The sequence below is a fragment of the Aphis gossypii genome, chromosome 1 (genome assembly GCF_020184175.1).
Source record: "Aphis gossypii isolate Hap1 chromosome 1, ASM2018417v2, whole genome shotgun sequence".
NCBI classification, from domain to species: Eukaryota; Metazoa; Arthropoda; class Insecta; order Hemiptera; family Aphididae; genus Aphis; species Aphis gossypii.
Window position 1 is genome coordinate 84,857,626 of NC_065530.1, and position 27,852 is coordinate 84,885,477.

The following is a 27,852-nucleotide window of genomic DNA, read 5'->3' on the forward strand; positions in this document are numbered from 1 at the left end:
TGTAGTGAATAGTGATACTGTGATAGTACGTTTAACTAGATACTAACGATTGATAAGCAGTACCACAGCAATGTTAGTGGCGCTGTTGCTGGTCACGTCATTATGAATAACTAACGTTAACGAACTGAAAATCTAATTTAAAATTTTTTTCAAGGCCGATCGGTTATCGGTTTTTTTATTGTAATATATTTTTTAATTACATATCTATATAACATATTTTTCGGATTTATACATTAATAGAAGAGTATCGTCAACCAATCAGTTAGTAGGTACCAATGTCATAAAAAATGCATAATATTAGGTAGGTACCTATTAAAACTTCAACTTTAAAGTACCTAACATGTTTAAAGTTTTGTTCGAAGTATAATACAATTATCGGATATTGAACAAGTCGAACATATTGCAGTGGTCGGATTTCAGTGGTTGCAGTTTCGTTGGTTGACATTTGGCAATTTTACCTCCATAGACGTGTAAGGTAAGGTACATAAGTACTTAGTATGTGTAATGAGTAATATTATAAATGCCTTGAATACGCGCTAAGAGACTAGAGTAGTAAAACATGACTAATTAATATACTATATTGAATAATGGTTCAAATTATTAAATTTTGGTTACCATTGAATGTACTAATTTAATCATAATGTATGTTAATATGTAATTATGTTAATGATAATTTAAAGTTTAGGTAGGTATGTTCTTATATTTTGTAATTGTTACATTTCAGTTTATATTTATTGTAGTTTATTCATTAATTGAAATTTTTGATTTTCTTTGGTTTAGTTAAAATGTCTTTTGTAACTCTTTTACCCCACCACAAGCTACACTTATTGGGGTTGAAATAATTAAAACTAGTTTTTTTTCCATTGTAATATTTATTATATTATGTAAATCTGTTGTTTTGATAAAAAAAAAAAATGGTTTTATGTGGTTGAACCTATAAAATGTATTATTATGATTATTATCTGAAAATTTATTATCTACTATCCATTGGCCGTTAACTCAGTACACACTCCTGCTTCGCAGTAAGTTCTATTACCACACTAAAACTGTTCAAAACTTTATTCCAATTAAAATGTTTAAAAACATTAATATATATCGATCACGAATATTTTGGGCCCACAACTCGAGAAAAATCTTTTAAAAAGATATATATATTTATTTATTTGTATACCTATGCCTATTTTTAACTGGCGAATATTGTAACAATTATTATAGTCTATAGACATACGTCTAGCCCATCTAAGTCCTAGGATTAACATAATAGTTTGTTATTTCTTATTACATTACTGTTAATTTCAAATATAATATAACAGTACCTACATAACACTAGTATCGGAGTATATAGTAATATAATATTGCTAATATATTTGCATAATATAATTTATAAAGTAATTTAGTAGTTTGGTACCTATACTACCTTCATCAGTTTATCGTCTTTTCACAATTATTGCAGTTTTCTTCTGTTTTGACAACATTTCCCCTACATCCATCTTCCCCCCGTCTTAAGCAATTATCTGCTGTCTATTACTTTCATATTCACAATAATAATATTATTATCTTGTACTATATATGAGTGAATATAATCAATTTTTATGGTAATATGATTAAATTTATAATAATCCTTATTCCCTACAACACTAATCAGCTGTACGTTTTAATTATTTTGCCGAAATATGTCATGAATAATAAATCCAATAGAAATAAAGACAACCAAAACGGTACTTTTACGGTCCCGTGTAAACCGTATCAGTGCAGTTATACGGTTCCGTGAATCAAATCCGCCCTCTTTCGACTGTGCAAAGAATTTAAATAAAACAGACAAACATGGCATAATATTTTAACTTTTAAGTGAACCTCAAACTCAGTTCGCTTCCGTTTTTAAATAATTTACTATACTAAGTACCTACGAGTATACACGTCATCAACGTTTTTATTATGTTTATGCGCAAGATATTTTTGTTCAAATAAATCAACGCCGGTAGGTACCTACGCAGTGTTTTAATATTTTAAAAACGATTGTTTACCTTCGGCAATCGTGCAATGGTGCAACAGTAAACTGAACGGGACCGATAAAAAATATATAAAACATAATCAAAATTCATCACATTTTAATATTATACGAAAATAGTGATTACGACGATGACGTGCCGTCTACGGCACAAACTATAAAAAATTATAAATTAATATTCTCCCTCGTATTATAATATGATAATATATTATAATTTAATATTTATACAATATATTATGGCGCCTACGTAATATATATATTATCATTATTTATTTGCGAGGACAATACGGAACGTGCGCACACTTGGATCTATATTATAAATTATGGTCTCGGTGGCGTAACTAATATTTTTGGGGTAGCAAAGATTTTCAGAGCATCACGCCCCATCTCTAATTCAGCGGTAATACCACAAAATCTTAATATTCGTCTGTAGTACAAGCCCTCTCTTCTTACTTAATAATCGACCGACTACTATATTTAAACATAATAATATTACTTTCTCTTAATAAATAACACCATATTAATATTATATTGTAAGGCTTTCAATTTACTTAGCTAAACGTAACTTTTACTATACAGTCATTAATAATTACTGCTGATTAAACAATTTTTTGAATAATAAATAATACTGCAATATTTAATTAATAAAGTTCAGTATTTCATAATAAATTCAGTATAAAATGCCGATGGCCAACCAACGGCTCGAGTCACTCACCGTATTATATTATTATGTGGCATACTTTCGTGTTATATACTTTAAAAAAAAAAAATAAATAAAACTAAATAAAGTGATTAGTATGCTCATCCTTATTTTTCTATAGTAGTGAATTTATTACGATTCTAAACTTTTGAAATTCGCATGTATCTATAATATAATAAATTAATAAAGGCCATATTTTCAAATAATTCAATTTTTTAAACTATTTAAGGAGTATCCTTGTACTATATCAAATTTATTTTTTCAAATGAGAATCACTCTTTTTTTTTCTCATAAATTGTTAATCAGAAGGCTTATTTGAAAATGTTACATGCAATTTAAAATACAAACTAGGGAATTTTTGATTTATTTAACCTTGTACCTATATTAATGATAATAGTCTTGGAAAATATGGTAACTATATGATTATTTGAAAATGTTAATAATAAATATCAAAATGTTACGGTTAGTGAAAATTGTCCTTGTATAATAAATACTAGACCTAATAGTATTAGGCCAATATATTTTTATATTATTATAATACTATTTTAAAGGCTATATTTTTCTTTAGTATACTCTGTGTGTACAATAGATAATTTTACATATAGCTATGTTTGAATAACTAGGAAACATTTGTTCAATTTTTGATTTAGATATTATTATTAAAATGTTTAAAAGAATAGTCTGATTAATAAATTACAGTAAAAAAAGCTGATCCTCATTTGAAAAAAGAAATTTGAATTATCATAAGACACTCTTTTATTTAAAAAATCTAAATGATTAAAAATATGGTCTTTAACTATATTATAATTAAAAGTTTTAATAATCAAAATTTGAGTACGTAATAAATTTATAAATAAATTCCATTACTTAATATCACTTCATAAATATTTATTTAACTATTTAAGTAAAATTAAATATTATCATAATATTTAAATTCAATTTTGGTATGTGATAAATAAAAAGCTAAATAAACAAATTAAAAGTAATAACCATGTTTATTGTTTAAAGAATAAAATAATTTTAAGTTGAGTTCGGATCATTTTATAACGTATTTTATTTTTTGTTTCTATTAGTAAAATAATATGTTATACTATATATTATTAGATACACATTTTTTTCATAATATGTAGTACTAAGTACAAATATAGGAAATGTTTGTTGTTTTTTATTTACTATCATTCTTTTTAATTCTTTTATTTTTCTACTTTTAATTGATTTTTTAAATGTAATTATCGTTATTAATATTTAAAAGGTTAATATTTATTTTTATACCATAATTTTAGAAGGACGGATTAAATTAGTTTTAATTATAAGTTGTATAATGTTTAATTTATCGATATGAAAGTGACAAAAATAATTAGATGTCGTAGACTATAGTAGTAGTACGTACAAGTTTTTAAATTATGCAGTTACTTTAAGTCAATCGTTCTATCGTACCAGGAATAAATTTGCATTTTTTTTATAAAATATTTAGTATTATTGTTTATTTTAGTAGTAGAAAAATGCCAAAAGTTAAAAGTTTTTATTTCCACGTAAATTCATGATTTGAATAAAAAAAAACTGGAAGATATTTTTGTTTACGATAGTAAAATTCAGTGTTGTTTTTCTAAGTATTCATATATAATAATAAGTAAATGTATCCAAAACCAACTGAGGTGTTGTGATTTCTATCATACACGACGACTTAATCATATCTCACAAACTATTTAACCATAATAGTATTTATACAACGGAATACATTACGCACTCCTCGAGGGAGCCCGCATAGCCATTCAATTTCCTGACCTTACTTTTAACATTTGTGCAAATTCGCTCAGTACTCTAAACAATCTTAAGTGTAACTTTCACTGGAGCACTTTAACAATTAAAATAAGTAAATTCTTTGCAAAACCTAACAAGAGTATATAGTTTATATGGCTATCATGTCATTGTTGAATTGATGTCGTTGAAAAGTTGACTAATTAGCTTGAGAAACAGTAAATAACTCTATGACCAAAAATACACGCACCTAACTTTATTCTCACATATTGACAACTATATAAGAGTATTAGCACCTATTGTACCTGTAATTTATGAGAACTCGAATGGTGGTCTAGATCAAACAAAAAATTCATATAAATCAAAAACATTGCTACATATTACTCTAAGCCTCATTCATTATGCAATTTTAAAGATGAAGTAATTATATAAACAGACTACTTATAGAGGCCACTCAAATATTATGTCTTACCTATAGTCATCTTATGTAAAAAGAAGAACCAACACCGTGCCAAACATGACGTGGAGAACCTCTTACAGTCAAGCAACACCTCTTGACTGCCGAAACTATATCTATGAACCAGGTTAGACCAAGATGGATATATATCCACCTTAGGTCAGACGTATCATCACCTACTTTTATTATCATTTGTATTATCACACAACGATTGTTGTTATCAACGTCGTGTGTTTTTATTTTAATTGTTTATCAAAGAGTCTCGCTAGAGACTCCTTTCTGTGCGTAAGAAACACCGATAAAAAACAGCACACAACCCAATCCGATAGCGAGACTATTATACATTAAGTTTCGTCACAGCGCTTGGACCTCTCACTCACACGCGTTGTTCGTATGTGTAGTGCAAGAGAGACAGAGCTAAAAACTGCAGTTTTATGAGTCTCATTTTTCGGTCGGTGGATCCGTCATACCATGCCATACAGTAATACTAATGCCGTAGAGTAATACATTCAATCATATACCGCACACTCTATGTTGTAGGGGGGATGAATTTTTTTATTCTATTTTAGTATAGTATATTATTTTTTTTATGTATTTTATTATTATTCAACGCAGTAAAGGTTATAGTCGCTCCGTAGACGCCGTCGAACGTAGTGTTTGTGTTACAATTCGTATACTTAATTACTTTGTATGATTATTATTTTATTGTAAGTATTTTTTAATTATGAGTTATTTCTAAGTGTATTGTACGATCTTAAAGATAATATCCAAGTAAAATCAAATCATATATTTAATATAATATAATATAATATTTTGAAAATTGTATGCTACTAAGCTATTTCGGAGTGTATTAAACGCTCTTACAAGAGAATATCCTAATAAAATATTTAATATATAATATTTTGAAAATTGTAAGCTACTAAGCTATTTCGGAGTGTATTAAACGCTCTTACAGGAGAACATCCTAATAAAATACAATCGATAAAATTTTAAAATCAAATATGGATGTAATTTTCTCGAAAGACGTACTCGTTCGCGAGATAATTCTTGATAATATGGGCTCTTCATGTTGATCATATAATGTTTAAATGGTGCTAGTGTAGCGTATGATCTACCACTTACATGTGCTCTACCCATAGGTGGATATTGGGGAGGGGAGTTTGGTTACGTTAGGTTACAATAAACGTAATAAAGCCACGCCAGATGGTTGAAGCGTTTAAAAATATGTGTTTACACGGATAAGACATATATGTTAAGCCCCTGCACGAATGTGACAAATTATTCGCTTATGGATCTACCTATGATCTACCCATTACTATCCAATTTTTTCTTCCGTCACATTTCTTTCTTAGAAAATATTTTTTTGAATTTTATAGGTCTTTATTCTACTATTAATCAGATGCCTGTAATATGCAATTCAATAAAAATCCGATAAAAATATATAACAAACATTTTAACTGAAATAATTAATAAATTCAAAATAAAATATAAATTATAAGCCATAATCAAGCTCTAACCTGCATATTATTAATTATTTTGAGGTCACAACTAATTAATAATAATCGAGTTTTTATGTAATAGATTTAAAATAAATTAGGTAGGTACATAACATGAAATAAAACACTTTTTTCGGAATACAAAATATTTAATAATAAGTTAGTCATTTTTCTATAATAAACTAATTACAAAAAAAAAAAAAAAACAATAACCATTACAATATGTTATTAGTCTGTAAAAATAAAATTTGTGAACTTAATTAAAAAAAATTACAAATATTTTAATTTAACATTGAACAACAAATAAATTAAGAATGTTTAAGTTGAAACTTGATGACATAAAATACATATAAATATACAGTGCCAAAACATTTTAAGTGTACGAAGTTATTTGTCGTCCAAGTAAAAAATGTCAAAATGAATCTAATATACCTACACAATAACGACCATTATAGAACACGCTTCCACTGTTGTTATTATACTGAAGAATGTTTACATCTGTGACCAACATACAAACAATTGATAATTCGGTTAAAAATTGACATTACTATGTTTGCATACAAAATGTATGTAGGTAATTAATGTTACATATTTCAAATTGGTATTACAATTGTAAACAAAATAAAAACATTTCTTAATCTGTTTTACAAAAAAAAAAAATATATATATATATGGTTGTATGTGTAAGCCTTATTACTATAATACACAGGTAAAACAGTTGTAAATGGTATGTCCATTAAAACAAAACACAAAATCAATAATAATTGTACCTATTATTAATTAGCCATTCTACTGACAAATTTTTAATTAGAACAACATGTTGCGGCTGTACTTGAGCTTCATTTTTTTGTTTATCTTTTTTATTTGGTGGTTCTTTATCGTCACTTAATGTCAGATTGATAAAATCAATAGGTCTTACTTTACGTAATGATCGATATCCTTGTTCAGAATTGGGAACAGCATTTTGTGGCTGTAATTGAGCTTCATTTTTCTGTTTATCTTTCTTTTTTTTTTGGTGGTTCTTCATCGTCACTTAATGTCAGATCGATAATATCAATAGGTTTAATTTTACGTGATGGTCGGTACATTATTTTACGCATTTGTAGATTTGGGGTTAATTGATATGGCCTGCAGTATGGTACGAGTTCCGGACGGTTGATAACTGCCAAAGCCATATACTGAATGTTATAATTGACTTGCATTTGGGGCTTAACTTGAGGTAATCCAGCTCGTTTCAAATGCATTGATTGTTGAGGATATTTTGGTGGTTGGTACATTATTTGTGTTTGGTTTTGTACATAACAAGAATAAATACATCATCTTTAAAATATAAAATATGTATAGCTTTTTATTTGTTATCCGTCATTTGAGAAATAAATAAGAAGTTAATTATAAATAGTGAAGAAAAAAAATAATGAAATAATAAGAATCTTCAATTATTATTTTTTTTCAATTTAACTAGACAGTAACACAGTTATTAGGTTTTTTTATTGTCTATGGTTGTACTATAGCATTTCACGGCGGTGGTAGCACACCGAACTTTTAATAATAAGTAGCTCTATATAATATATGGCATTTGACATTTGACAGGTGTAACCAGTGGGGCCGTAGGATAACTACTGTATACCCCGAACGGCTTGAATGTAGAAATTCTGTCGGACAATAGAGTCAGTTTCAATAATAAAAATCTAGGGAAATACGTGGTAGTTGATTTTTTTTAAATTTAATTTTTTTTTCAAATTTTTTTATTCATTTTTATAACTAATTCATGTTAATTTTTGCTTTTTAATAAATAATTATGCTTTTTTAAATTATTTTTTAAAACAATTGTGTGCTTCTTTAGTTTTTCATTTGCTTTAAAATCCGAGTCCTACTTATAAAGAATCTTATTCATAAATTTATAAATTTTAAATATAAAAAGACAACTGTTTATGATTTTTCCACTATAAAATTATTTGTAAATGTTTTTTTTATTGATTATAATTTATAAAACATTGAAAAAGAAAACCTGAAAATTGAAAATATTCAAATATTTAAATATTTATAATATTTATTATAAATAGCTCAAAAAAAAATATATATTATGCAAATAAAACTATATGATAATACAAACACATCATGGACATTTTATCTACGGTTATTAGCTTTCAAGATAACACAACTATTAATTAAATAACAAAATATAGATTTTGTCAAAAACTGGTTTTGTGTGAAAATTCCCGTTTTTCCTTAATTTGGGTTTTTTTTTCATTATTATACTTTATAAAGAGTTAAAAAATTTTAATTTCGATCATTCGCGAATAAAAAATAGATCAAATTTGATATTACATAGGTATTATATGTTAAATAAACATTATACAATGTATACAACGTATAATCGGAAAAGATTATTTTATAATAAATGTATTATGCACATAGCGTACCTACAACCTACTACTGTTTTAGATTTCACAATGAACCCAATAGGCAATAACTATGTTGTACATTCGGTTTATTTATACAATATAAGAAATGTAATTTCGATGTTGAATGAATTGCAATAAAAAATAAATTATTTAATTATATGGTAATGCAATTCCTGTATTTTTTTTTTGTTTATTATTATCAAAATTGAAAAAAAAAATGAATTTTATTCATTATGAATGATAATTTTTATATGTGTGTATTTGAGATAGTACGTTGCTAGAATAAATACGTCGTTTAATAATAAAATAAAAATAATGATAATATATAACTTATAATATATAATATGCATGTACATTAAATTAGGGTCTTAATCATTTTATCAGTAAGCAGTCATCATATATATCTTGTAAATCCATTACACTCAAATTATATAAAAAATTAAGTTAAAAAACTTAGATACTTTATTGCGATAGATAATAAATGTTTACTTAGTTTGTTTAAAGAATTGACAGTTTAAGAGATAATTTTTTTTGCAGCGATGAGCGTACAATTTTAGTTAGATCCTTTCTTTTAATTATATTTTTATAACATTTCTTTTAACTAGTTATTAATTATTCTTGTCAATAATTTATAAACAAATCAGATTATATTTTTCTGATCAGTCCTAACCTTAATACAAAAAATTCCACTTCGTGGTATATTATTATATTTATATTTTGTTCTAAAAGATGTAAAAATAATATAAAATACTTGTAAAAATGTTTTGCTTAATATTATTCATCATACTGATAAATACAAATTTAAAAAATATTGATGACAACAATTACTATGATTTTATATATTACTATTTACTTTGAATTATTGAATATGATGTGTTTATTGCAGGCAAAAAACAATACTTATTATAATATAAACTTTTGTAAATATTAGTTTTATTTTTTTCTTCATGAGGACTCTTGTCTTTGCGCATAATCCCATAGAGATTGAGTAAAACTATACAAAGATAATAATTACATTTCAGAAGAAAAATTAAACTTCCTCTCAAATACACGAGCTTAACGTTTAGCCGTATACATAATACATAATTATTGTGATTTATTAGTATATATCAAATATTATATCAAATATATATTGGCTATAGTTGTATCAAGAATAAAATAATGTATAAATATTGTTGTAAATATCATAATAATTTTAGTTTAATTATTTATTTGATCAATTTTTAAATAACTAATGAGTTAACAAAAACAAAAATTAATGATTATTTTGGTATTGATTTCTAGGTGTTTTGGAGCTGTCAATTTGAAAATATACATTAAATAAGATCAATGAAAAAAATAATCTGAGACATCAGAATGTGAAAAATAAAGAAGAACACTTACACCAGTGCTTTCGTATCTTTATGTGATACGATGAACAGTTAAATACATTTTTCACAAATTTAATGTAAGTGTTATTTGTATTTATTAGGTAATTTTATTTTGAATAATTTTGTGTTTTTGATGTCTATTAAGTGAGTTCATGAAACGATAAATCCGTGTCAGATAAGTGATAAGTGAATTTTGGTATGTTGTAATAAAGTCACTATGTACATTGAAATGAGATTCTAAAAAAGTAAGGTACAGTATGAAAATAATCACCATAACGTAATTTAATTTACATGGTGATAATAATTTATAATTTCACCATTGTATACAAATATAATTATAAAATAATATACACTTACAGAAAAGGATTATTTATTTTTGACGAAAATTTCATTAGTTCATTTGATCGCTTGGGATTTTATGTACTTATTTATTAGGTGCAGTAGTACATAGATTTACACTATATATATAATTTTTTTAGCGTTAAAAAGCGTATCGTTTATGGTTCTAGATTATAAAAAAGTTGGTATTATTGTAACGCAATAAAGATTTTTAATTCTGATTTTGAAATCGCGAAATTGTTCATAAATCATCTAATTCATCGTTCCGTTAGCAAACAAAATATGTCAACATCGCGCCCCGGTATATTAAAGTCATTAAAAAAAACGATCCAATTTAAGAGAGACCTTTGTATCAGCCAATATATATTATGATATACTATTTTATTAAAGCATCTAAACTGCTGTTACACAATCGTAAACCATCGCTATTCTTATTAATGGTAAATCTCCGGTCGAGAAATAATTTTAAACGGGTCACGATGGGTGCATTTATTTTTAACCGAAATAAAATCATTTTTGCACTATAAATAATACTACATTTAATAATGAACATAATTATTACTCATCGATGTATGTTTAGTGTTTGTGAACATGGAACGTGATTCAAGTGTAGAGAAATACATTATACATTTTAATTAATATATCATACTAAAAACTGTATTAGACTTTTATACTGTGATAGGAGGTCTTCTCTCATCTTATGTTTTTGTTTTTATTGTGAAGCATATGGTCAATAAAGTCATGTATATTACCAATTTTAAATTATACTACAGTCTTGTTATTGTAACGAAGAGAAACAAATATTTTAAAGAAATAGAAAACATAATGTTATAAAAAAGTGTACTTATACCAGTGATGCAACCAGGGGGGTGGACTCCGTGTCTGGACCCTCCCCTTAGCACTTATTTAATATTTAAAATTATAATATTATTAGTATAAACATATATTTTTTATAAAAATTAAGATGGTTTATTTTGTTGGATCCCTCCCATGAAAAATTCCTGGTTGCGCCACTGACTTATACATACGTATTCAGATGTTCAATATTATGTCTATACATCATTTTATACACACGAATATTTGTCATAACTCATTATACAGCTTAATCGTATTTTAATAAAATCATTTTAGTACCTACAATTTAAATGTATGGATTTTAATATCTATGGACTATTAACCAAATATTATATGAAATGTTAAAAAAAAGAGTGGGCATAAGTCACGTTTCCCTTCAGGGATTCAATCCTAAGTGTATTAATTAATTAGTAATTGCAAGAAAAATATTAAGTCGGTTTCCCATTAAATTTCAATAAAAATTTAATAGTTATAATATTAGACGTATTTTGTATAAATAGCTTAAAAAATGTTGATTTTATTAAGATTACATGTATTGAGTGAAATGGTCTACATACCGTCATAAAATGACTGTTATTTTAAATACAACTATCGTCGAAATTCGTACACAAACATAAAGATTTTTTGATTTTCATAGATTTTCTACCCTCTGATAGCAAGGTTATCTCAGTATTGAACTATGAAAAAATTGACACCTTATTTGAGAACATTTATTTAAAAGTTCGTTTAAAAACAACTTCTTATATTATTGATGGAGTAAGAAGTTAATTTACTGTCACTTAACATACGATAGTAAGTTTGAAATTGTATAATTTCCTCTGGGAAAGATTTCCATCAACTTTCTATTCATAAAAGGATCCTTATATCATTGAAATGTATTAAATGTAGTGCACTAGCGATCTGGTAAAATGCTATTTACCTAGCCGATAAACGTCAGTACAACACAATTACGCTTATAATTTCAAACGATTTATAACTAATCACAAATCTGAATCATACTCAAACTACGCATCATCACTTGACACTTATACATATTAAAGATAGTACTCTTTGGAAAGCATCTAAAGAACTTCTTCATATTCATAATTCAATCCCAACCTTATATTGCACAACAATAATAGTACCTGGGCTATATCTGATCAAGACAAAGCAAATATATTTACTAAATTTCTTCGTTTGATTTTTACTTTAAAAAATGTAAAACTATCAACCCAGCTATTGCTATATAAGTGTTATTGTTAAAATCCATAAGTTTCTATGTCCAACTGTGTTCAAAGATTAAAAACCAAACTCCTTTATATTATCTCAGAAGTTCCATTCTACGTTTTCAAAAATACTCTTCTCTTAGATATCAAAAATACAGTTGTCGCGGTATTAGCAAAACTCATAAGCGCTTTATTAACTGTCTAATTCACTATCAAAATACTTTTATCATCAAAGGGCCCAACTATCATTAGCCAATATTTCAGATAATCTCGAAAATCCTACTTATCCAAAATAATTATACTATAAAAAATAAACGTAGATCATCACTATTAGCAATTAGTACATTTGATTTCACTATTATTATTAATATTATAACTAATATTTTATGACAAAGTAGTATACATCGGGAAAGGACTCTTCACTATTTTTATTTTTCATGTCATTATTTATTATTTTCTTATAAATTAAGATCAATGTTAAACTAGCTGTTATAAATGGTCTAATAAATAATTTTGTTAAAAAAAATAATAATAAGTGAGAAAATTACACTATCTAAGTAATGCTGAAATACATATATATTGTGAAAATTACTGATTCAATAAGGATCTTGAACATGAAACGAAAATCGAATTTTCGTTACTGTTATAGAAAGGTTTATTTTGTGGTAAAGTTAAGTCTTTGCAATAGATGATTGACCATTTAGTGGCGTATTCCGCTTCTAAGTTAACCTAACCGTTTCGATGAACAAATGTTATTACGGATTCCAATAACCACAAAGAATTAAACACTTTACTCTACTATAAACATTGTTAGTGGTTTTAATCACTGTACAATTGACCTATAATTAAATATTAATTTAATCAATCGTTAACACTTATTCCATAAAACAACTATACATAACAGAGGCTTTTTTATTAATGAAGATAAAGTATTTCATAAATTATTACCTATTTTGGAAATTTATTTCTGTGTACCTACATCTAATTTTAATTTTATCTTGTATAGGTACCTAGTACCTACTGTACTTATTATTTTAAGACTTTTATGGTTGTTGTTGGATTTTTGAAAATTGTAAGTATTATATCGTAGGTAATCTACATTTTTTATTTTATAGTTTGGAATAGAATATATTTTTATAAAAATGATAACGCATAAAATAAAATAAATATTAATTAACATTGATAATATAATAGTTTATATCAGTATTATTATTATTTTTTTTATCTTAAACAAAAATTTAAATTTAAAAAAATAGTAATGATTATTATAATAAGGATAAACTCATGACATTTTTGAAAAAGTGGTGAAAAAATAATATTATTTTTTTTATATTCGATATCAATGTTAAAAAAAAATATATTCTGTTTCAGAGTAAACAAATAAAAATTTAAAATAAAATATTTAAATTTAGCAATAAACTTCATAACATACAATTTTGAACCTAGATATCTACCTTTCAAAATAATGATTGTTGGCTGTAAAATAATTTGCTTCATCAATTATTGGTATACATTACAGTCTGAATAAAGGTAAATACTAAATATATTGACTGAAATATATTATACACATTTGAATAGTTTTTGAGTAGGTGAGAAATAAGATCAAAGTAATTTTATTTAAACATAATAAATATTCATTACCAAGTACCTATATGTTTAAATGCAATTCAAACGAGGAAGTCAACACAATGGAGTTGATTACATACAATGAGAATATTATTATACATTAAGAAGAAATTTAATGGGAATAGATGTAAATAGTAATAAGTTCGTTTCATATGGTTTCTACTTATAATAGTAATACATGTGTTCACGATACATGAATTACAAACTTTGATAAAGCACATTATAATGTTAATAACGTGGAATAAGTCATAATTAGATATATTTCGTTGAATTTATAGAATGATGTAGACATGTCATTAAATAAATTAAGTAGGTAACAAAGATTGGAGATAAGAAGAAAATAGTTAGTTAGTTCAAAATTAGATTAGTTTAAAATAGACTCAGATCAATAAAATCCTAAAATAATCTCACACCATAAAATAATAATACAATATAGAAGTATAAAAGTATATTTATATTATGTGATATTATACAAGTTCAATTTATAATAAGAACTAAGATAAAGGTCCCGAAGTGAAATATTGCACATTTTTTTTTAAAGAAAAAAAATTAGTTATTTATTTATAATAATTTATAATTGCAAAACTAGAATTTGTAACTTATGATTGAACTCCTAAATATATCCCTTGTTCTTCTATATAAGGTATACTTAGTAGAGGACTCAGACTTCAAATCAAACTAGAAACATAGAATGTAATTTTTTCATTTTTTAAAAATAATTTTTACTTGACTATCAAATTCAATATTTACTTCCTCAAGTAAATCAGTTTTTTGATTAGAATAAGAATTTCTACATTTACTTTTTGGTTTTCATTTTTCATAGAAATTTGATCTTTAGTGCCATCATAACATTTTCAAATATAATTTTACCTTATACAAAAAGCAGCAAAGTGATTATTGGGTTTTCGTAAATTGTTTTCTGCAGTTCATGGATTTTAATTTTTTTGGTATTGAATTTAGTATCCATGTACATTTTTTCTCGTAATTCTGTTCTACTTTATGAAATTTTGCAGTATTTTTTGAAATATTTAATATCGTAAAATCTGGAAACAATGTATAATATATATATATATACATGTATATAATATTATGTTTAGTTACCTAGTATATTGATTAATTATGATTTAACGATCGAGCCCTATTACAATGGTGTGTAAAGACATACTAAAAATATACAAAATAAGATGTTGTGAGAGATACAATACGACAAGTGATTGAATTATCAAGATATAGTTTAAAAAAAAATTACGGAGTTATAAATAAAAACATCAATATTTTATTTCCATGCATGTCCTAATTAAAGGAGAGTTTTTATTAAATAAAGTATACTGGAACGGCACATAGAAAGTATCGATATCTGTCTAATCGTATACCAGGAACTGGAAATGTTAAATTCGATATCAGATCTGGATAGTAAATAATATAGTTATTCGATAATTTGTACACAAAACATATAATATCATGTTTTATCCTTCTAGCGTGTCAAATTAATCAATTTTTAATTTTTATATAAAAACAAATGGAAAACCATTTAAACTAAATACAATATAATATTAAAATTGCTTCTACAATAATAAGTATGACATAAAATGTTATACAGATATTTATTGTTTGGTTTTAATTAATAGTGCTGTAGCAAGGGTGGCTGACTTACAGCATCATCTTGTTTATAAAATCAAAATTTTCTTATTTATTATAATTATCTATTATAAATATTTTGGCTCTTGGTATCATTGTATTTATCCATGTAGTTCTTGGACATATGTATGCCACCCCTGTACTATAATTTCATAAATCCAATACACATAATTTATAATTTTTTTTTACTTTTAAGTAATGATAAGAGTTCCACAATGTTACGAGATTATTTGTGTTTTTAGTGTTACCTATCCCTCTTTCATAGTTACAATTCAAAGGTTCATTTGTTGAAGTCATAAAATATGTCTATTTCTTGTTGAGAGTAAATTAGCTTATCAATGGAAAAAAATAAAATTATAGTTCTTTCTGATTTTCTTTTCGGATTAAGATATACATTATTTTTACAGTGATTAAATCATTGAAATGAAGGCAATTTTCGACACATTGAAGCTGCTATTACTGTAATTTCTGTAACAAACAAAATAATATCTCCAATCAACTGATTTGTTCGACTTATGAAATGGAGAGCCAACAAATAAATTCTACTTCTGTAGATCTCTTTAGTGTGTCTGTAACCAATCATTTCTAATATAAACTTAACAGTTTTATTTGATGGTAAAGTTTATTTTTTGCCACAGCAAAATAATACAGGTAATAATGAGTTCACAAAACGTGTATTACTTAATAAAACTTTATCATAGGTACGAGTAAAGGTTTATTATTGAAACTGGAACCGTTTTTTAGTACCGATATTTGACTATTTCATACGAATATATATAGTTTCTCTTTCATTTAATTTAATATTCTTAAATCCTGGACGATTTTCCAAAAAGGATTTGGATGAACTTTGATTTCAATCCTTGATTTTTCCAGTTTTCAATTGAAGTTTCTTCTTCATTTCATATAATATTATTATATGAAAAACTTGTTTTAATTTAATCACATTTTTTTTCTACCATATGTCAACACTTGAAAAAAATTGCTTTGCATTATAACTTTTTGTTTGAAGTTTCATCATAAATTATTGTTGATATATATTTTTTTGACTGTAAAATAAGATGATTTCTTCTTTAATAATTAACTTATTTTTCAACAAAATTATCAACTCTGATTGGCATAAATATTTTCTTTTTTTTTTTAGATTTTTAAAATTACTTTCAATTCCGTTTGACGAGATTTGTTCACAATAACTAAATTTTCTGAAATGGCTCCGCTTCCGAGTATAGATTAAAAATTCTGATTTTGAAGTTATAAATTATTACAAATTAATTACTTATAAAATTATAAAATTCCACTTTCAGGGTGTCAGGCTGACGGATCTCTAAACACTTACTTGAATTTTCATAAACCATTAAGTAAAACGTTTAATTGATATAATATTACATTCAATTATATACAATAATGTTTATATGTTTTTAAAATAAATAAAAATAAAATTTATCGTACCTATTTAATATATTTAGGTATTGATTATTAACACAAATAATGTTTTTATTGCAATAATATAACAAATCATTTCAAGCCGTTTATATGCATTTTATTCGTATTAATATAATACAAAATGCTCGTGGGCAATTTCCGTAGAATAAAGTTACGTTCCAGGCATATATTTTTAATTTTGTTGCTTTTAAGGATTTTTATTAGAATTTTATTTGATTCCTATTGTTTTATACAGTCAATGATTTTCTCTTAAACCGTAATTTCCCATCGGCTGTCACACTAAATATAAGATTTTTCCATGCTATTGAATAAGGCTTTATACTAAATATATAATAACAAATATATGCACCAGACTTTTTTTCGTATTTGGGCTAACACTGGTTACGTATAATATAATTTAAATGTGAATAAAAAAAATGAATAGAAATCAATAATTTTTAATAAGAAATGGTATCAATAACTTGGAAATAGAATTTGTATAAAAATGTTCGGGCAGAAGCATCACAATTGTATTATTATTGTACAATGCACTATGAAGTATAAAATAAATTATGCAATTTATATAGTATAAGGGTTTCGTTGTTAAAGATTGTTAAAAAATGTTTTTTACGCTTTCGCCTTTCGATAAATAAGTTCTATAAGTCATCAAGAATCGGTAGGTATTTATAAAAAATATGAAACTTTATTTATTGATATAGTTTACATTTTAGGTAGGTAGTTGGTGTGTGACATGGTTATGCTTATGACTTTACAAGGACCAAAAATATCTCATATTTTCAACGATAATCATTTTAGATGCACATTTTCTAAATGAGTTTTAATTATTTATAATAAAACGTAGGTAAGTATACTTAAAGGATTATACACATAATACAGCTGATCGTACAAACCGATAGGTGGAGAGGGGGGAGATAATGATAGTAGGTACATTAGTTGTACAATATAATGTTTAGTGTGTTATCATTAGGGTTCGGATTAGCATATGCTTCTTTTTTTTTATATATGAGATAGAAATCGATATCGACCATTTCAAAATTTAAGATTTAGTGTTATCATTTGAAACCTCTTGTATGAAGTATGCACCGATTAATTCAGAGGATGTAGAGAACTGTTTTCTAAGTATAAAAATATTCCGTTGTTTAATATAGAGTCAGTTTCACTACTAAAATGTAGAGAAATACATGGTAATTAATTATTTTTTTAAATGTAAATTAATTTTCAAATTTTTTTATACAGTTTTTTAATTTTTGGTAATGTTTTTTTTGCTTTTTTTAAAACATTAGTATGCTTTTTTAGTTGCTTATTATGCTTTAAAATCCAAACACTAGTTTAAATTTTTCTTTTAAGCGTTCAATGTATTTTGACATATGCAGCCATTTATATATTGAATGTTTAAATTTAATGTAATCGTAACGACAAGACATGTGTATTATGAACCAGCGTGAATCGTATTAATAGGTTTTTTTAGTTAAATTTATATCAAGACTTGATCGGTGATCTAATTACCTATATAATATTATATTTGTATGTTCTCGTTGATCGGTAAAAAATATATTGCATTTTGACGAAATAATAACTTTTACTGTACACTGTACATAGAAAATATGAATTATAAATGCAGCATAGCCAAGTCAAAAAAATGTTTTACGATGAAAAAGTTATTTGACAAATATTATGATTTAAAATATACAAGAAACAGGCTTGCGCCCCCGATTAAATAGGTATAGCATTACACAAATAAATTATAACATGCTCAATAGTAACAATAACAATAAAAGTCAGAAATTGTAAAGTCACCATTTTATAAGCACAAATAAATATCAAAAGAACTTGAAATGGAAATAAAAAAGTTAGCAAGTATATTTTTTAAAAGAACAATGATTTAAAAAAAATATTAATATATCTAGGATTTTAAAATGTTTTGTAATTTTTTGGAAACAAGCAATTTAATAATTGAATCAGCTAGGTTAATTTAGTTTAAAAGAATTGCTTAATAACTATAAGTTTAAATAATTAATTAATTTACAAAGCTTTGATTAGTAATGTCAATCAATATATTTACTTTTTATTCTAAAACTATTAAAATATTATATAATATATTTGTATAACATTATTTATTATAATGAGATTGATAACGCGCTCAATTATAAAACTATACGTCTTTCAATTTTCAATACATATTGCAGTCACTTTTTTTGTTTCTTATAACATACTCTTTGGCTATCCTTATTTTGAATATAGTTTTTAATTAAAAAATTAAAAATAATTATTAGGAACATATTTTATTACTTGGAAGTGTGACTAAAGACTTAACACTTATGTAATATATATTAATAAAATTATTATTTTTACAGAATCGTCTTATTATTTTTTTATGAACTAAATCTTCTTTACATCATTTAATTTATCCTTATAATTTTACTTCTACCTCATTTATTTTGCTATTGGTAATTTTATCAGTTAAAAATATATTATTATTTTTTTATTTTTTTACCTTAGAAGAAATTAAATTTTTTCTTTTAAAATACATATTTAAAAGATGAATAAAAATGATTTAGTTTAAATGTATTTTAGAACGGTAGTTGCTTTTTTTTGTATAAAATTATCAATTTTCTATTTATATTATTTTTAGGGGTCTGAATTTACTATGGATTTATTATAAGCTAAATATTACTTAAAAAAAATTATAGATCATTAATTTAAATTATGAACAGAGAAGTGAATGTAAAAAATACTTTAACATAGCTGTATTTTCGGTAGAAAATATAGTGAAGAAAATAATTTAATCTTCAATTCTTTAAAAATTTAAATAATAGTTATTACTGATTGTTATTAATTAGTTATCATTATTCATTGGATAGTTTTCATGACGTTTTGATTTTTTGATTGCTTAGAAATAAAAATGTATTATAAAAATACCATAATTTTTTCATATAATTTTCTAATTTTTCGGATATGTTAATTACTACAACCGAAGTTACTATATTTTTAGAATGGACTAGACACCATTCAACAAATTATTTTTCCAGGATGGCTCAAGTGTCTAAAATAAATTAATATTTTAGAAATTACTTATTTGAAAATAATGTATTTATGTAAACTTTACATATTGCACAGGTATTACAGTTTAATAAAGTCATACTCAATATCTATATGAGATATTTCAGACTTCAATAACCGTATTTAATATAATATTTGTATACCTACTTATAAATCATGATGAAATAACCTGATTTTATAAAACTTTTTACGAATTTCGTATGTATCTATTCAGTACTAATAATACGGTAACTTTTGATTTTAAATTGACGCATGTTATATGTCGGTCTGTAAAAAAAAACATACATGCAAAAATATTTTCAGATAAAAAATACCATAAACTAATGCATATGATCAATAATATAACAGCCGTTTTCACAATATCAAATCAAGTTTTTTTATTTATTTTTTTTATTAGCCTTGGTATCTGGGTTATTGCTTGATAATCACATACTTATACTGTTTAAAACATTATATCCTATACACAATAATTATCACAGGAGTTAAGTGCTATCAGTGAGTGAAATATTTATAGAGTTGGATAAATCGCAAACAAAAACCACAATGTCAATATAAAAGAAAAGTAAACATTCCAAGGTATTTCCAGATAATGTACTTAATGATTATAATGAGCTTTTAAGTTAAAAATATATTAATGGAAAGCACAGTGATAAAGCGATAGTAACAATATAATATTCATATCAATATATTACAAACATCAAATTAACAACATACACGTATAAAATTTAAATACGACTCACAGGACCTAGGTATATGACAATAATTGTGAAACGAAGATTAAACGCGGTATTGAGTGTCGACGGGGATAATTTTAAGGGATCGTTGACGGAAGCTCGACACAATACAATATAAAACGCATAGACTATATAATATATTATGTGTGTATGGTAATGACTAGTTGCGACTAAAGAGTGTGGAATGCATATACTATGATGTCGCAGACAAAGCGTTATTCTCGAGTCAGTAAACGATAATTATAATGCAACGGGGAACAGAACGGCGTATAAGAACGGCGTTATTAAAACAATAGTCTTAAGACGATTAGATGCAGGTACGTAATTTTTACGCTCGCCGGCGATGTCGATATTTAAAGCTGCATAAAACCAGCCATTATTTATAAGGAGATAACATTTTATCTATTAAAAATATTTTTATTTTATACGATAAAAACAGTAATGCTTACACGAAATTAACAAAACCAAGTTTTATGTCTTATGTTTTATTATTATCATATTTTAATTTTTAATAGACGCGCACGTTCTGGTCCTTCCATTTTGTTTTCTTTAGTGGTCTTGTCTATGTTTAATGTTTGTACGGTACCTATTTTTAGCGAATTTTTTTCAAAGTCTTTGAGTAAATACTCAATTATTTAGTGACATGGATTGCGCGGTTGTCTATATATATATATATATATATATATATACTGTTTATACTTCTATTTTGACAGTAAAATGGTTGAACGACTACTTAAAGGACCGTGTTCGCTGTAGTTGGTATTAGTAAACAGAGTGCTGTTCGGTGATCTCGAAGTATATTTACACTTCCAATAAATGGGAACGAAGTAACCAACTAATGTCATCTGAGTACGGTTGAAAATAAAATAAATTGTTTTTTTTTATACAAAGTAGTTTGCAAATCTCTTCATATTTTTTACGAAATTATGATTTATTAATATAAATAAAAGTAAATTCAATTTTTATTTTAGTAATTTATGTTTCAAATACTGATTGAAAAATATATTTGTTAACTTTATTATAAAAACTTGAATTTAACCTAATATTTACTTTAATTTACTTTACTTTTATTTTTATGGTGAAAAAAAATATTTTAACTTTATATAGCTACGTTTTTAATTTGCAAATTATTAAAAAAGAATTATATTTTATGAGTTATGATAAGCTCGACCAGAGCGGCGAGACGTACAGTCTAAGAAATGGGGAATAAAAAAATGTATATATATATATTTTTTTTTAGGATAATCCAGTAACGTGATTGAACATCGATTTACACACGACCTCTCTCGACAAATTTTTCACGATACCACTGGGTATAGATATATGGTTATTATAAACCTAAATAAAACATGTAGTTGTTAAAACCACAACTTGTAAGCTGAGGTCGTGACGTTAAAATGCTTGTCTAGCCTCTAGCGACGACGACAATGACAAAGACGGCAACCCCAACAATAGCAACAATAACAAAACATACACTTGTTTATATATTTTATATGCTATGCTGGACAAACTTAATGAAAAACCTGTATACACCCGTGACCGTGCCGCTGGCGAGTAACTGTACTGTACAGGGTGATTATTTAAACATATTTACAATGAATTTATTCATATTATAGGCAGTTTTTTGAATTTTTAAGTGTACTTAAGTATCGTATTTTAAAATCTATAATTTCTTTGTGCTGTGGTGATAAAAAATGTATTGATTATAAATGAGAACTACACCTTTTTACTGATATTGATGCATCCCAACCACATTTATTTTCAGTTAGGTTTCGTGATGAATTTTATTGTATATTTATGTTTATATTTTGATTCAAAATAAAGATATTATTATACTAATTTATTTTTATGGAGTTGTCCATAGTTTTTAAAAATAATGTAATAAAACAAGTACTATTGTAGACTAAAAATAGAATACTATAATTATCATATCTTTTTTTATATGAAATAATTAGATTATTATAAGATTAATATTTAATAACTCAGAAACTTTCAGATAAAATTTTCAGATTGTTATGGATGGCATTTATACTAATTTAAAATAAAAATCGTCTGCTTATAGCTTAACAATTTTCAGTAAAAAAAGATTCCTCGTTTGAAAAAAGTTTGTACCATTAAAAGACACTCTTAAACGATAAAAAATCTAATTGTTTGAAATAATGGTCTATCAATGTTTAAAAAAATGATTGAACTAAAAATTTAATGAATATATTATTAAATGATAGAAGGGAAATGAGAATGCTTGTCGCTTGGTGAAATCTTCGATGAAGGGTTGATTATAGGCTCATAAAATCATATATGAATTGTATCAATACCTGCAAACTAAATACATTTTAATCATACAATTAAAAGAGTAGTAAAGCGAGTGCGGTAAGTGGGAGAGAGAGATAATATACAGACTGAGTTATGAAGGAAGAAACGTGACAACAATTTAACGGGTAACAAATTGTCCGATTAAGCCCACCTGACCTGCAGGCTACAAGAGTCGAGATCGGTCGTATCAGATTATTATACACCTATATTATATTATATCAGTGGATCGCAACCTTGTATGAACTATTTGATCCCTCAGTTAATTTATTGTCAACCTTTCAACAAAGTTACTTACCTAGGTATGTATTTATAAATCACAATTGTATTTTTTTTTATTTTAAAAATATTGCGTGTTTGTAATTTTTTTTTTTAATATATTACCTTTATACCAGGTAATTGATGAACGTTTTGAGACTCTCGAATCCAGTTATTATCATATTAAATTAATACGTTCGTAAATTTTAAAATCTATATCTACTTAACAATTTTAAATGATACCTAACCTAACAAAAAAATCCATAATATACTAATCTATATTCTATATAATTCTATTGAATAGATTTTTAAATGTATACTTATTTAAAAATTTAATATTTTTTGTAATTTATTCTGTGTATATATAAAAACAAATGTACCTACCAACTAAGTTTGCAGGATCGGGCTTATATACTTGGAAACTACTGAACCAGTTGGCATCAAATTTCGCACACACATTTCTTGAAACTTGGGAGATTTTATAGTTTTGTTTTCATCCTATATAGATTGCTATAGGGTGGCTTATACATGCATTTTATTTTGGCTCACCGAAATCGAATATATTTTTTGTTCATGCATAGGATTGGTATGGGTTATAAAAAATAAAATAGTGTATATTTTGTAACAAATGATAACCAGAAATAAATAAACGAAATAGAAAGGAAACTTTTATATAATCTACAAAATATTTAATAGGCAATGTCTACATGTTTTAGCTTATAACAGGGGTGGTAAACCTTTTGAACACTGTGTGCCAAAAATTTACTTTTTTTTTTAGAGCGTGCCATGAAAAATATTATATTATTATATTGCTATAATATTGAATTTTATATTCAACATTGTAAAAAAAAAATTAAACCTATTACCTATAATATTATATAACATATTATAGTTATTATTTTTGCTTGCCTACAAAATCTTTTCGCGTGCCATGGGTTTGGCATCTTTGGCTTATAAGCTCAAGAACAACTTGATCTTAGAAATATTAGACTAGTTTAGAGTATAGCTTGAATCACATTATAAAACATATACTAACTGTAATCCAATACAGGTGAATTGCTATTTCAGTCAATTTAGTTTACAAAGAGTGTTTCAACGACGTAAATTTATATTTGTCTATGAACTGAGATAAACCAATAAAGTACGTTGTTTTATATTTGTTAATTTTTTCCCAGTGAAATCGGTTTATACATAATAGTTTATACAGATAGTCATTAGATATGTATATTATATAATATTATATTACTACTACTACTACTGTAGTGGTAATTAGATTTTAATTTTTTATACTCATATTTTTGGTTAGAATATTTTTGTAGTATTATACATTTATTTTATTTTAAATTTCTCAAAAATTACAAGTAAAAAAAAATAAATGGCAAACAATGTAATAAGTTTGATACTGTGAATCTCGGTTAATTTTTTTTGTAGTTTTTTTTTAATTTTAAATAAACAATAACAATACCTAAGTATGCGGCGGTGGGTTAGTTATTTGCTTAAATAATAACTCATATTTTATCTACCATTTTCATTCCTTTTCTGGGTTTGAAATGATGTAGTACAATGCTTCTTAATTAGTGTCTGAATATTTATTATCTTTATAACCTAGAAAAAATAATTAGGAAGTCCGAATTAAAATTTAAAATATTTAAGTATTTTTTTCTCTACGATTTTTAAGTCATTGAAATACTTAAAGCAACACATTTGTCTTTAATTAATTTTTAGTTTATTTAAAACGATGTAACGTCTCATCCTTCGCGTATGATCCGAAATTTCCAATTGCTTAACGGACGTTAAGAGATGATTCTCGATGTGGTACACTAGCTTAGTCGCTATAAACATTTTCTTTATTTTTTATAATAATTCAACTACACATACTATATGTGCCATCTGTTTGTAAAGTAATCTTTAACTTAATACTTATTAGTTATTAATACGTTATACTTTTGACTGAACTAGGTTTTCCCCCTTGTCACCAATTATTTTCTTTTTCACTGACCAGAAAGACTCTCTATACTTGTGTTTCTACTCTACTGCATTACATCAGTGATTGAAACGAGAAATCGCCAACCATACGTTTTCGAGGTACTTACTTAAATGTCTTCTCACTTGTCAAAGATTATCATCAAATTATAATTTAAACTCAAAATTTGTTTAAACGGAACAAAATTCCTATATAGACGATGATGAAGCATTATGCTTGAAGTTATATTATGTTTGAAATAACAACCGTTTAATTAAATTTTTACATATTTCGAAATTTCGACGCATCGATTTTATACTAATTATTTCTTAATAATATATCAATTAGGAATATATATCGGTTTTAGGTTTTACTAAGGTAAAGAGTTAGGTAATAAGTCTTACAAGATAAGCGATTATTTTGAGGTTTTGAAAAAAAAAATCATTGACACGAAAATTGGCTAAAACAACGCGTTTTGTACGCAATCTTGGAATAAACAAATCTGAGTAGTGAGGAGGACTATTTATTATTTCCATCGTCGCGTCATGTCAAGTTGTCGTCGGAAAATAAATTATTATAATAATAATTATTATTATTTTCACATTACGTCGTGTCACGGTGACAGATTGCGAGTGTTACGATAAAACCGAACGGTATTTAAATGGTGCGCGGGAGATTGTTGTTGTCGAAACCATCAACATTTCACGGTAGAAATCTATGTTATACACTTTGTTTCAAGACAGGTACATACATATACGTTCGGAAAATTGCGTGCGCTATCGGTAGGTTTTTATCGTCGCTGTTCAGCTATCGCCCGGTCGGAGTTTGCCAACATGAACTGTGTTCGGTGACGTTTAATAATTCAAAAAACTTTTTCAACGCAACATTAAGTTAAAAGTTTCATTTGTAACGATTGAAAAAAAAAAATAAAACCCTATTCGTATCAAAAATAAAACGTTTTTTCGATATTATATTATATCATACGTTTCAATTGTTATTTTTACACGGAATATAAGTAATGCAATATTGTACGGCCTGCACAGCAGGTGGCTTAAAGATGTTATGCATATCTATATTTACAATTTAATTTGCTATAAATATATTTCTTTTACAAAATTATCACGATGAATGCACGTATGTGTGAGTGCAACAAACTTGAATGAAATAACAATTCTCCAATAGAATACTATATTATATCTTTCTAAACACGAGTAAAGGGTTTTACTCGAATTCTTATACTTTACAATACGATAAATATGATAATAATTTTCAATTTATATACATTATTACAAACATTAATTTTTTTTATTTTTGTATTGCAAACGCGTGAAACGAGTGTTGAGGCGTATTGGTTCGTTCATTAAATGTTTTTCAATAGTTCACATTTCAGTTGATTTATTTCAATTGACCAAATTTAGATCAATAAAAATATTATGTTTCCAAATAGTTTACACAGTATGTTCCCATTATTTATTGTTACAGTGAATTTTCTGTTTTTCTTGTAATTGTAAGAATGTTAGCTAGGTAGAACGTAAAATATTATGTACTAAAAACAATTGAAAAATACACTTAATAGTTACTTTTTGTTTTAAAATTAACTTTTAGTAATTACTTCATAAAAGTGAACACGATTAAAAAATATTAAATTCTATATAGGCACATAATACATTTTGAATTTAGAATAATAAGATTTATAAATAAAACGTTAAATATTATCTTGACAAATTTGACCATTAAATTAATTAGTAACTACTTAAAATCAAAAACATAACTATTTAATATGTATGTTTTAGCACTTATTGTATATTATGTCTGTTGTATGTGAAATTAATATCTATAGTAGCCAATAAAATGTAAGATCATAATAAAAGGTATTATAATAAAAGACTTGATACAATTAAACTGATCGAACCTCCTTAGTTTGTAATAGTTACAATAGTCTATTTAAATATTCATCATATTATTATGTTATTTATATTATTCAGGTATTCACAGTTTTATTAGGCATTTTAAGCATTTTACACAATACTTTATAATTATACAAATTTATAATGAACAATAATATTGTATTATAAACATTATATAGGTAAATATTACAAAATAAATTATTAGGTAGGTATTGTTATATTATAGAGTTTTATTAGAACATAACAATTTCCATTTGGAATTAATGTCTCCACCAAAAAAATTAAAATCATTTAAGTAAAATGACAGTTTTTATTTTTGTATA

The 27,852-nt window shown here is 25.5% G+C and overlaps 1 long non-coding RNA gene across 2 annotated transcripts; it reads left to right on the forward strand.

Annotated features, from left to right (window-relative positions):
• Positions 1-32: 32 nt before the first annotated feature.
• Positions 33-11,383, forward strand: LOC126548973 (uncharacterized). 2 transcript variants are annotated; one of them, XR_007603099.1, is made up of 3 exons: positions 33-301; positions 351-475; positions 10,109-11,383. It is a non-coding gene; the product is annotated as an uncharacterized LOC126548973 (long non-coding RNA). The 2 variants fall into 2 exon arrangements; XR_007603098.1 differs by having other exon boundaries at positions 363-475.
• The last annotated feature ends 16,469 nt before the right edge of the window (positions 11,384-27,852 follow it).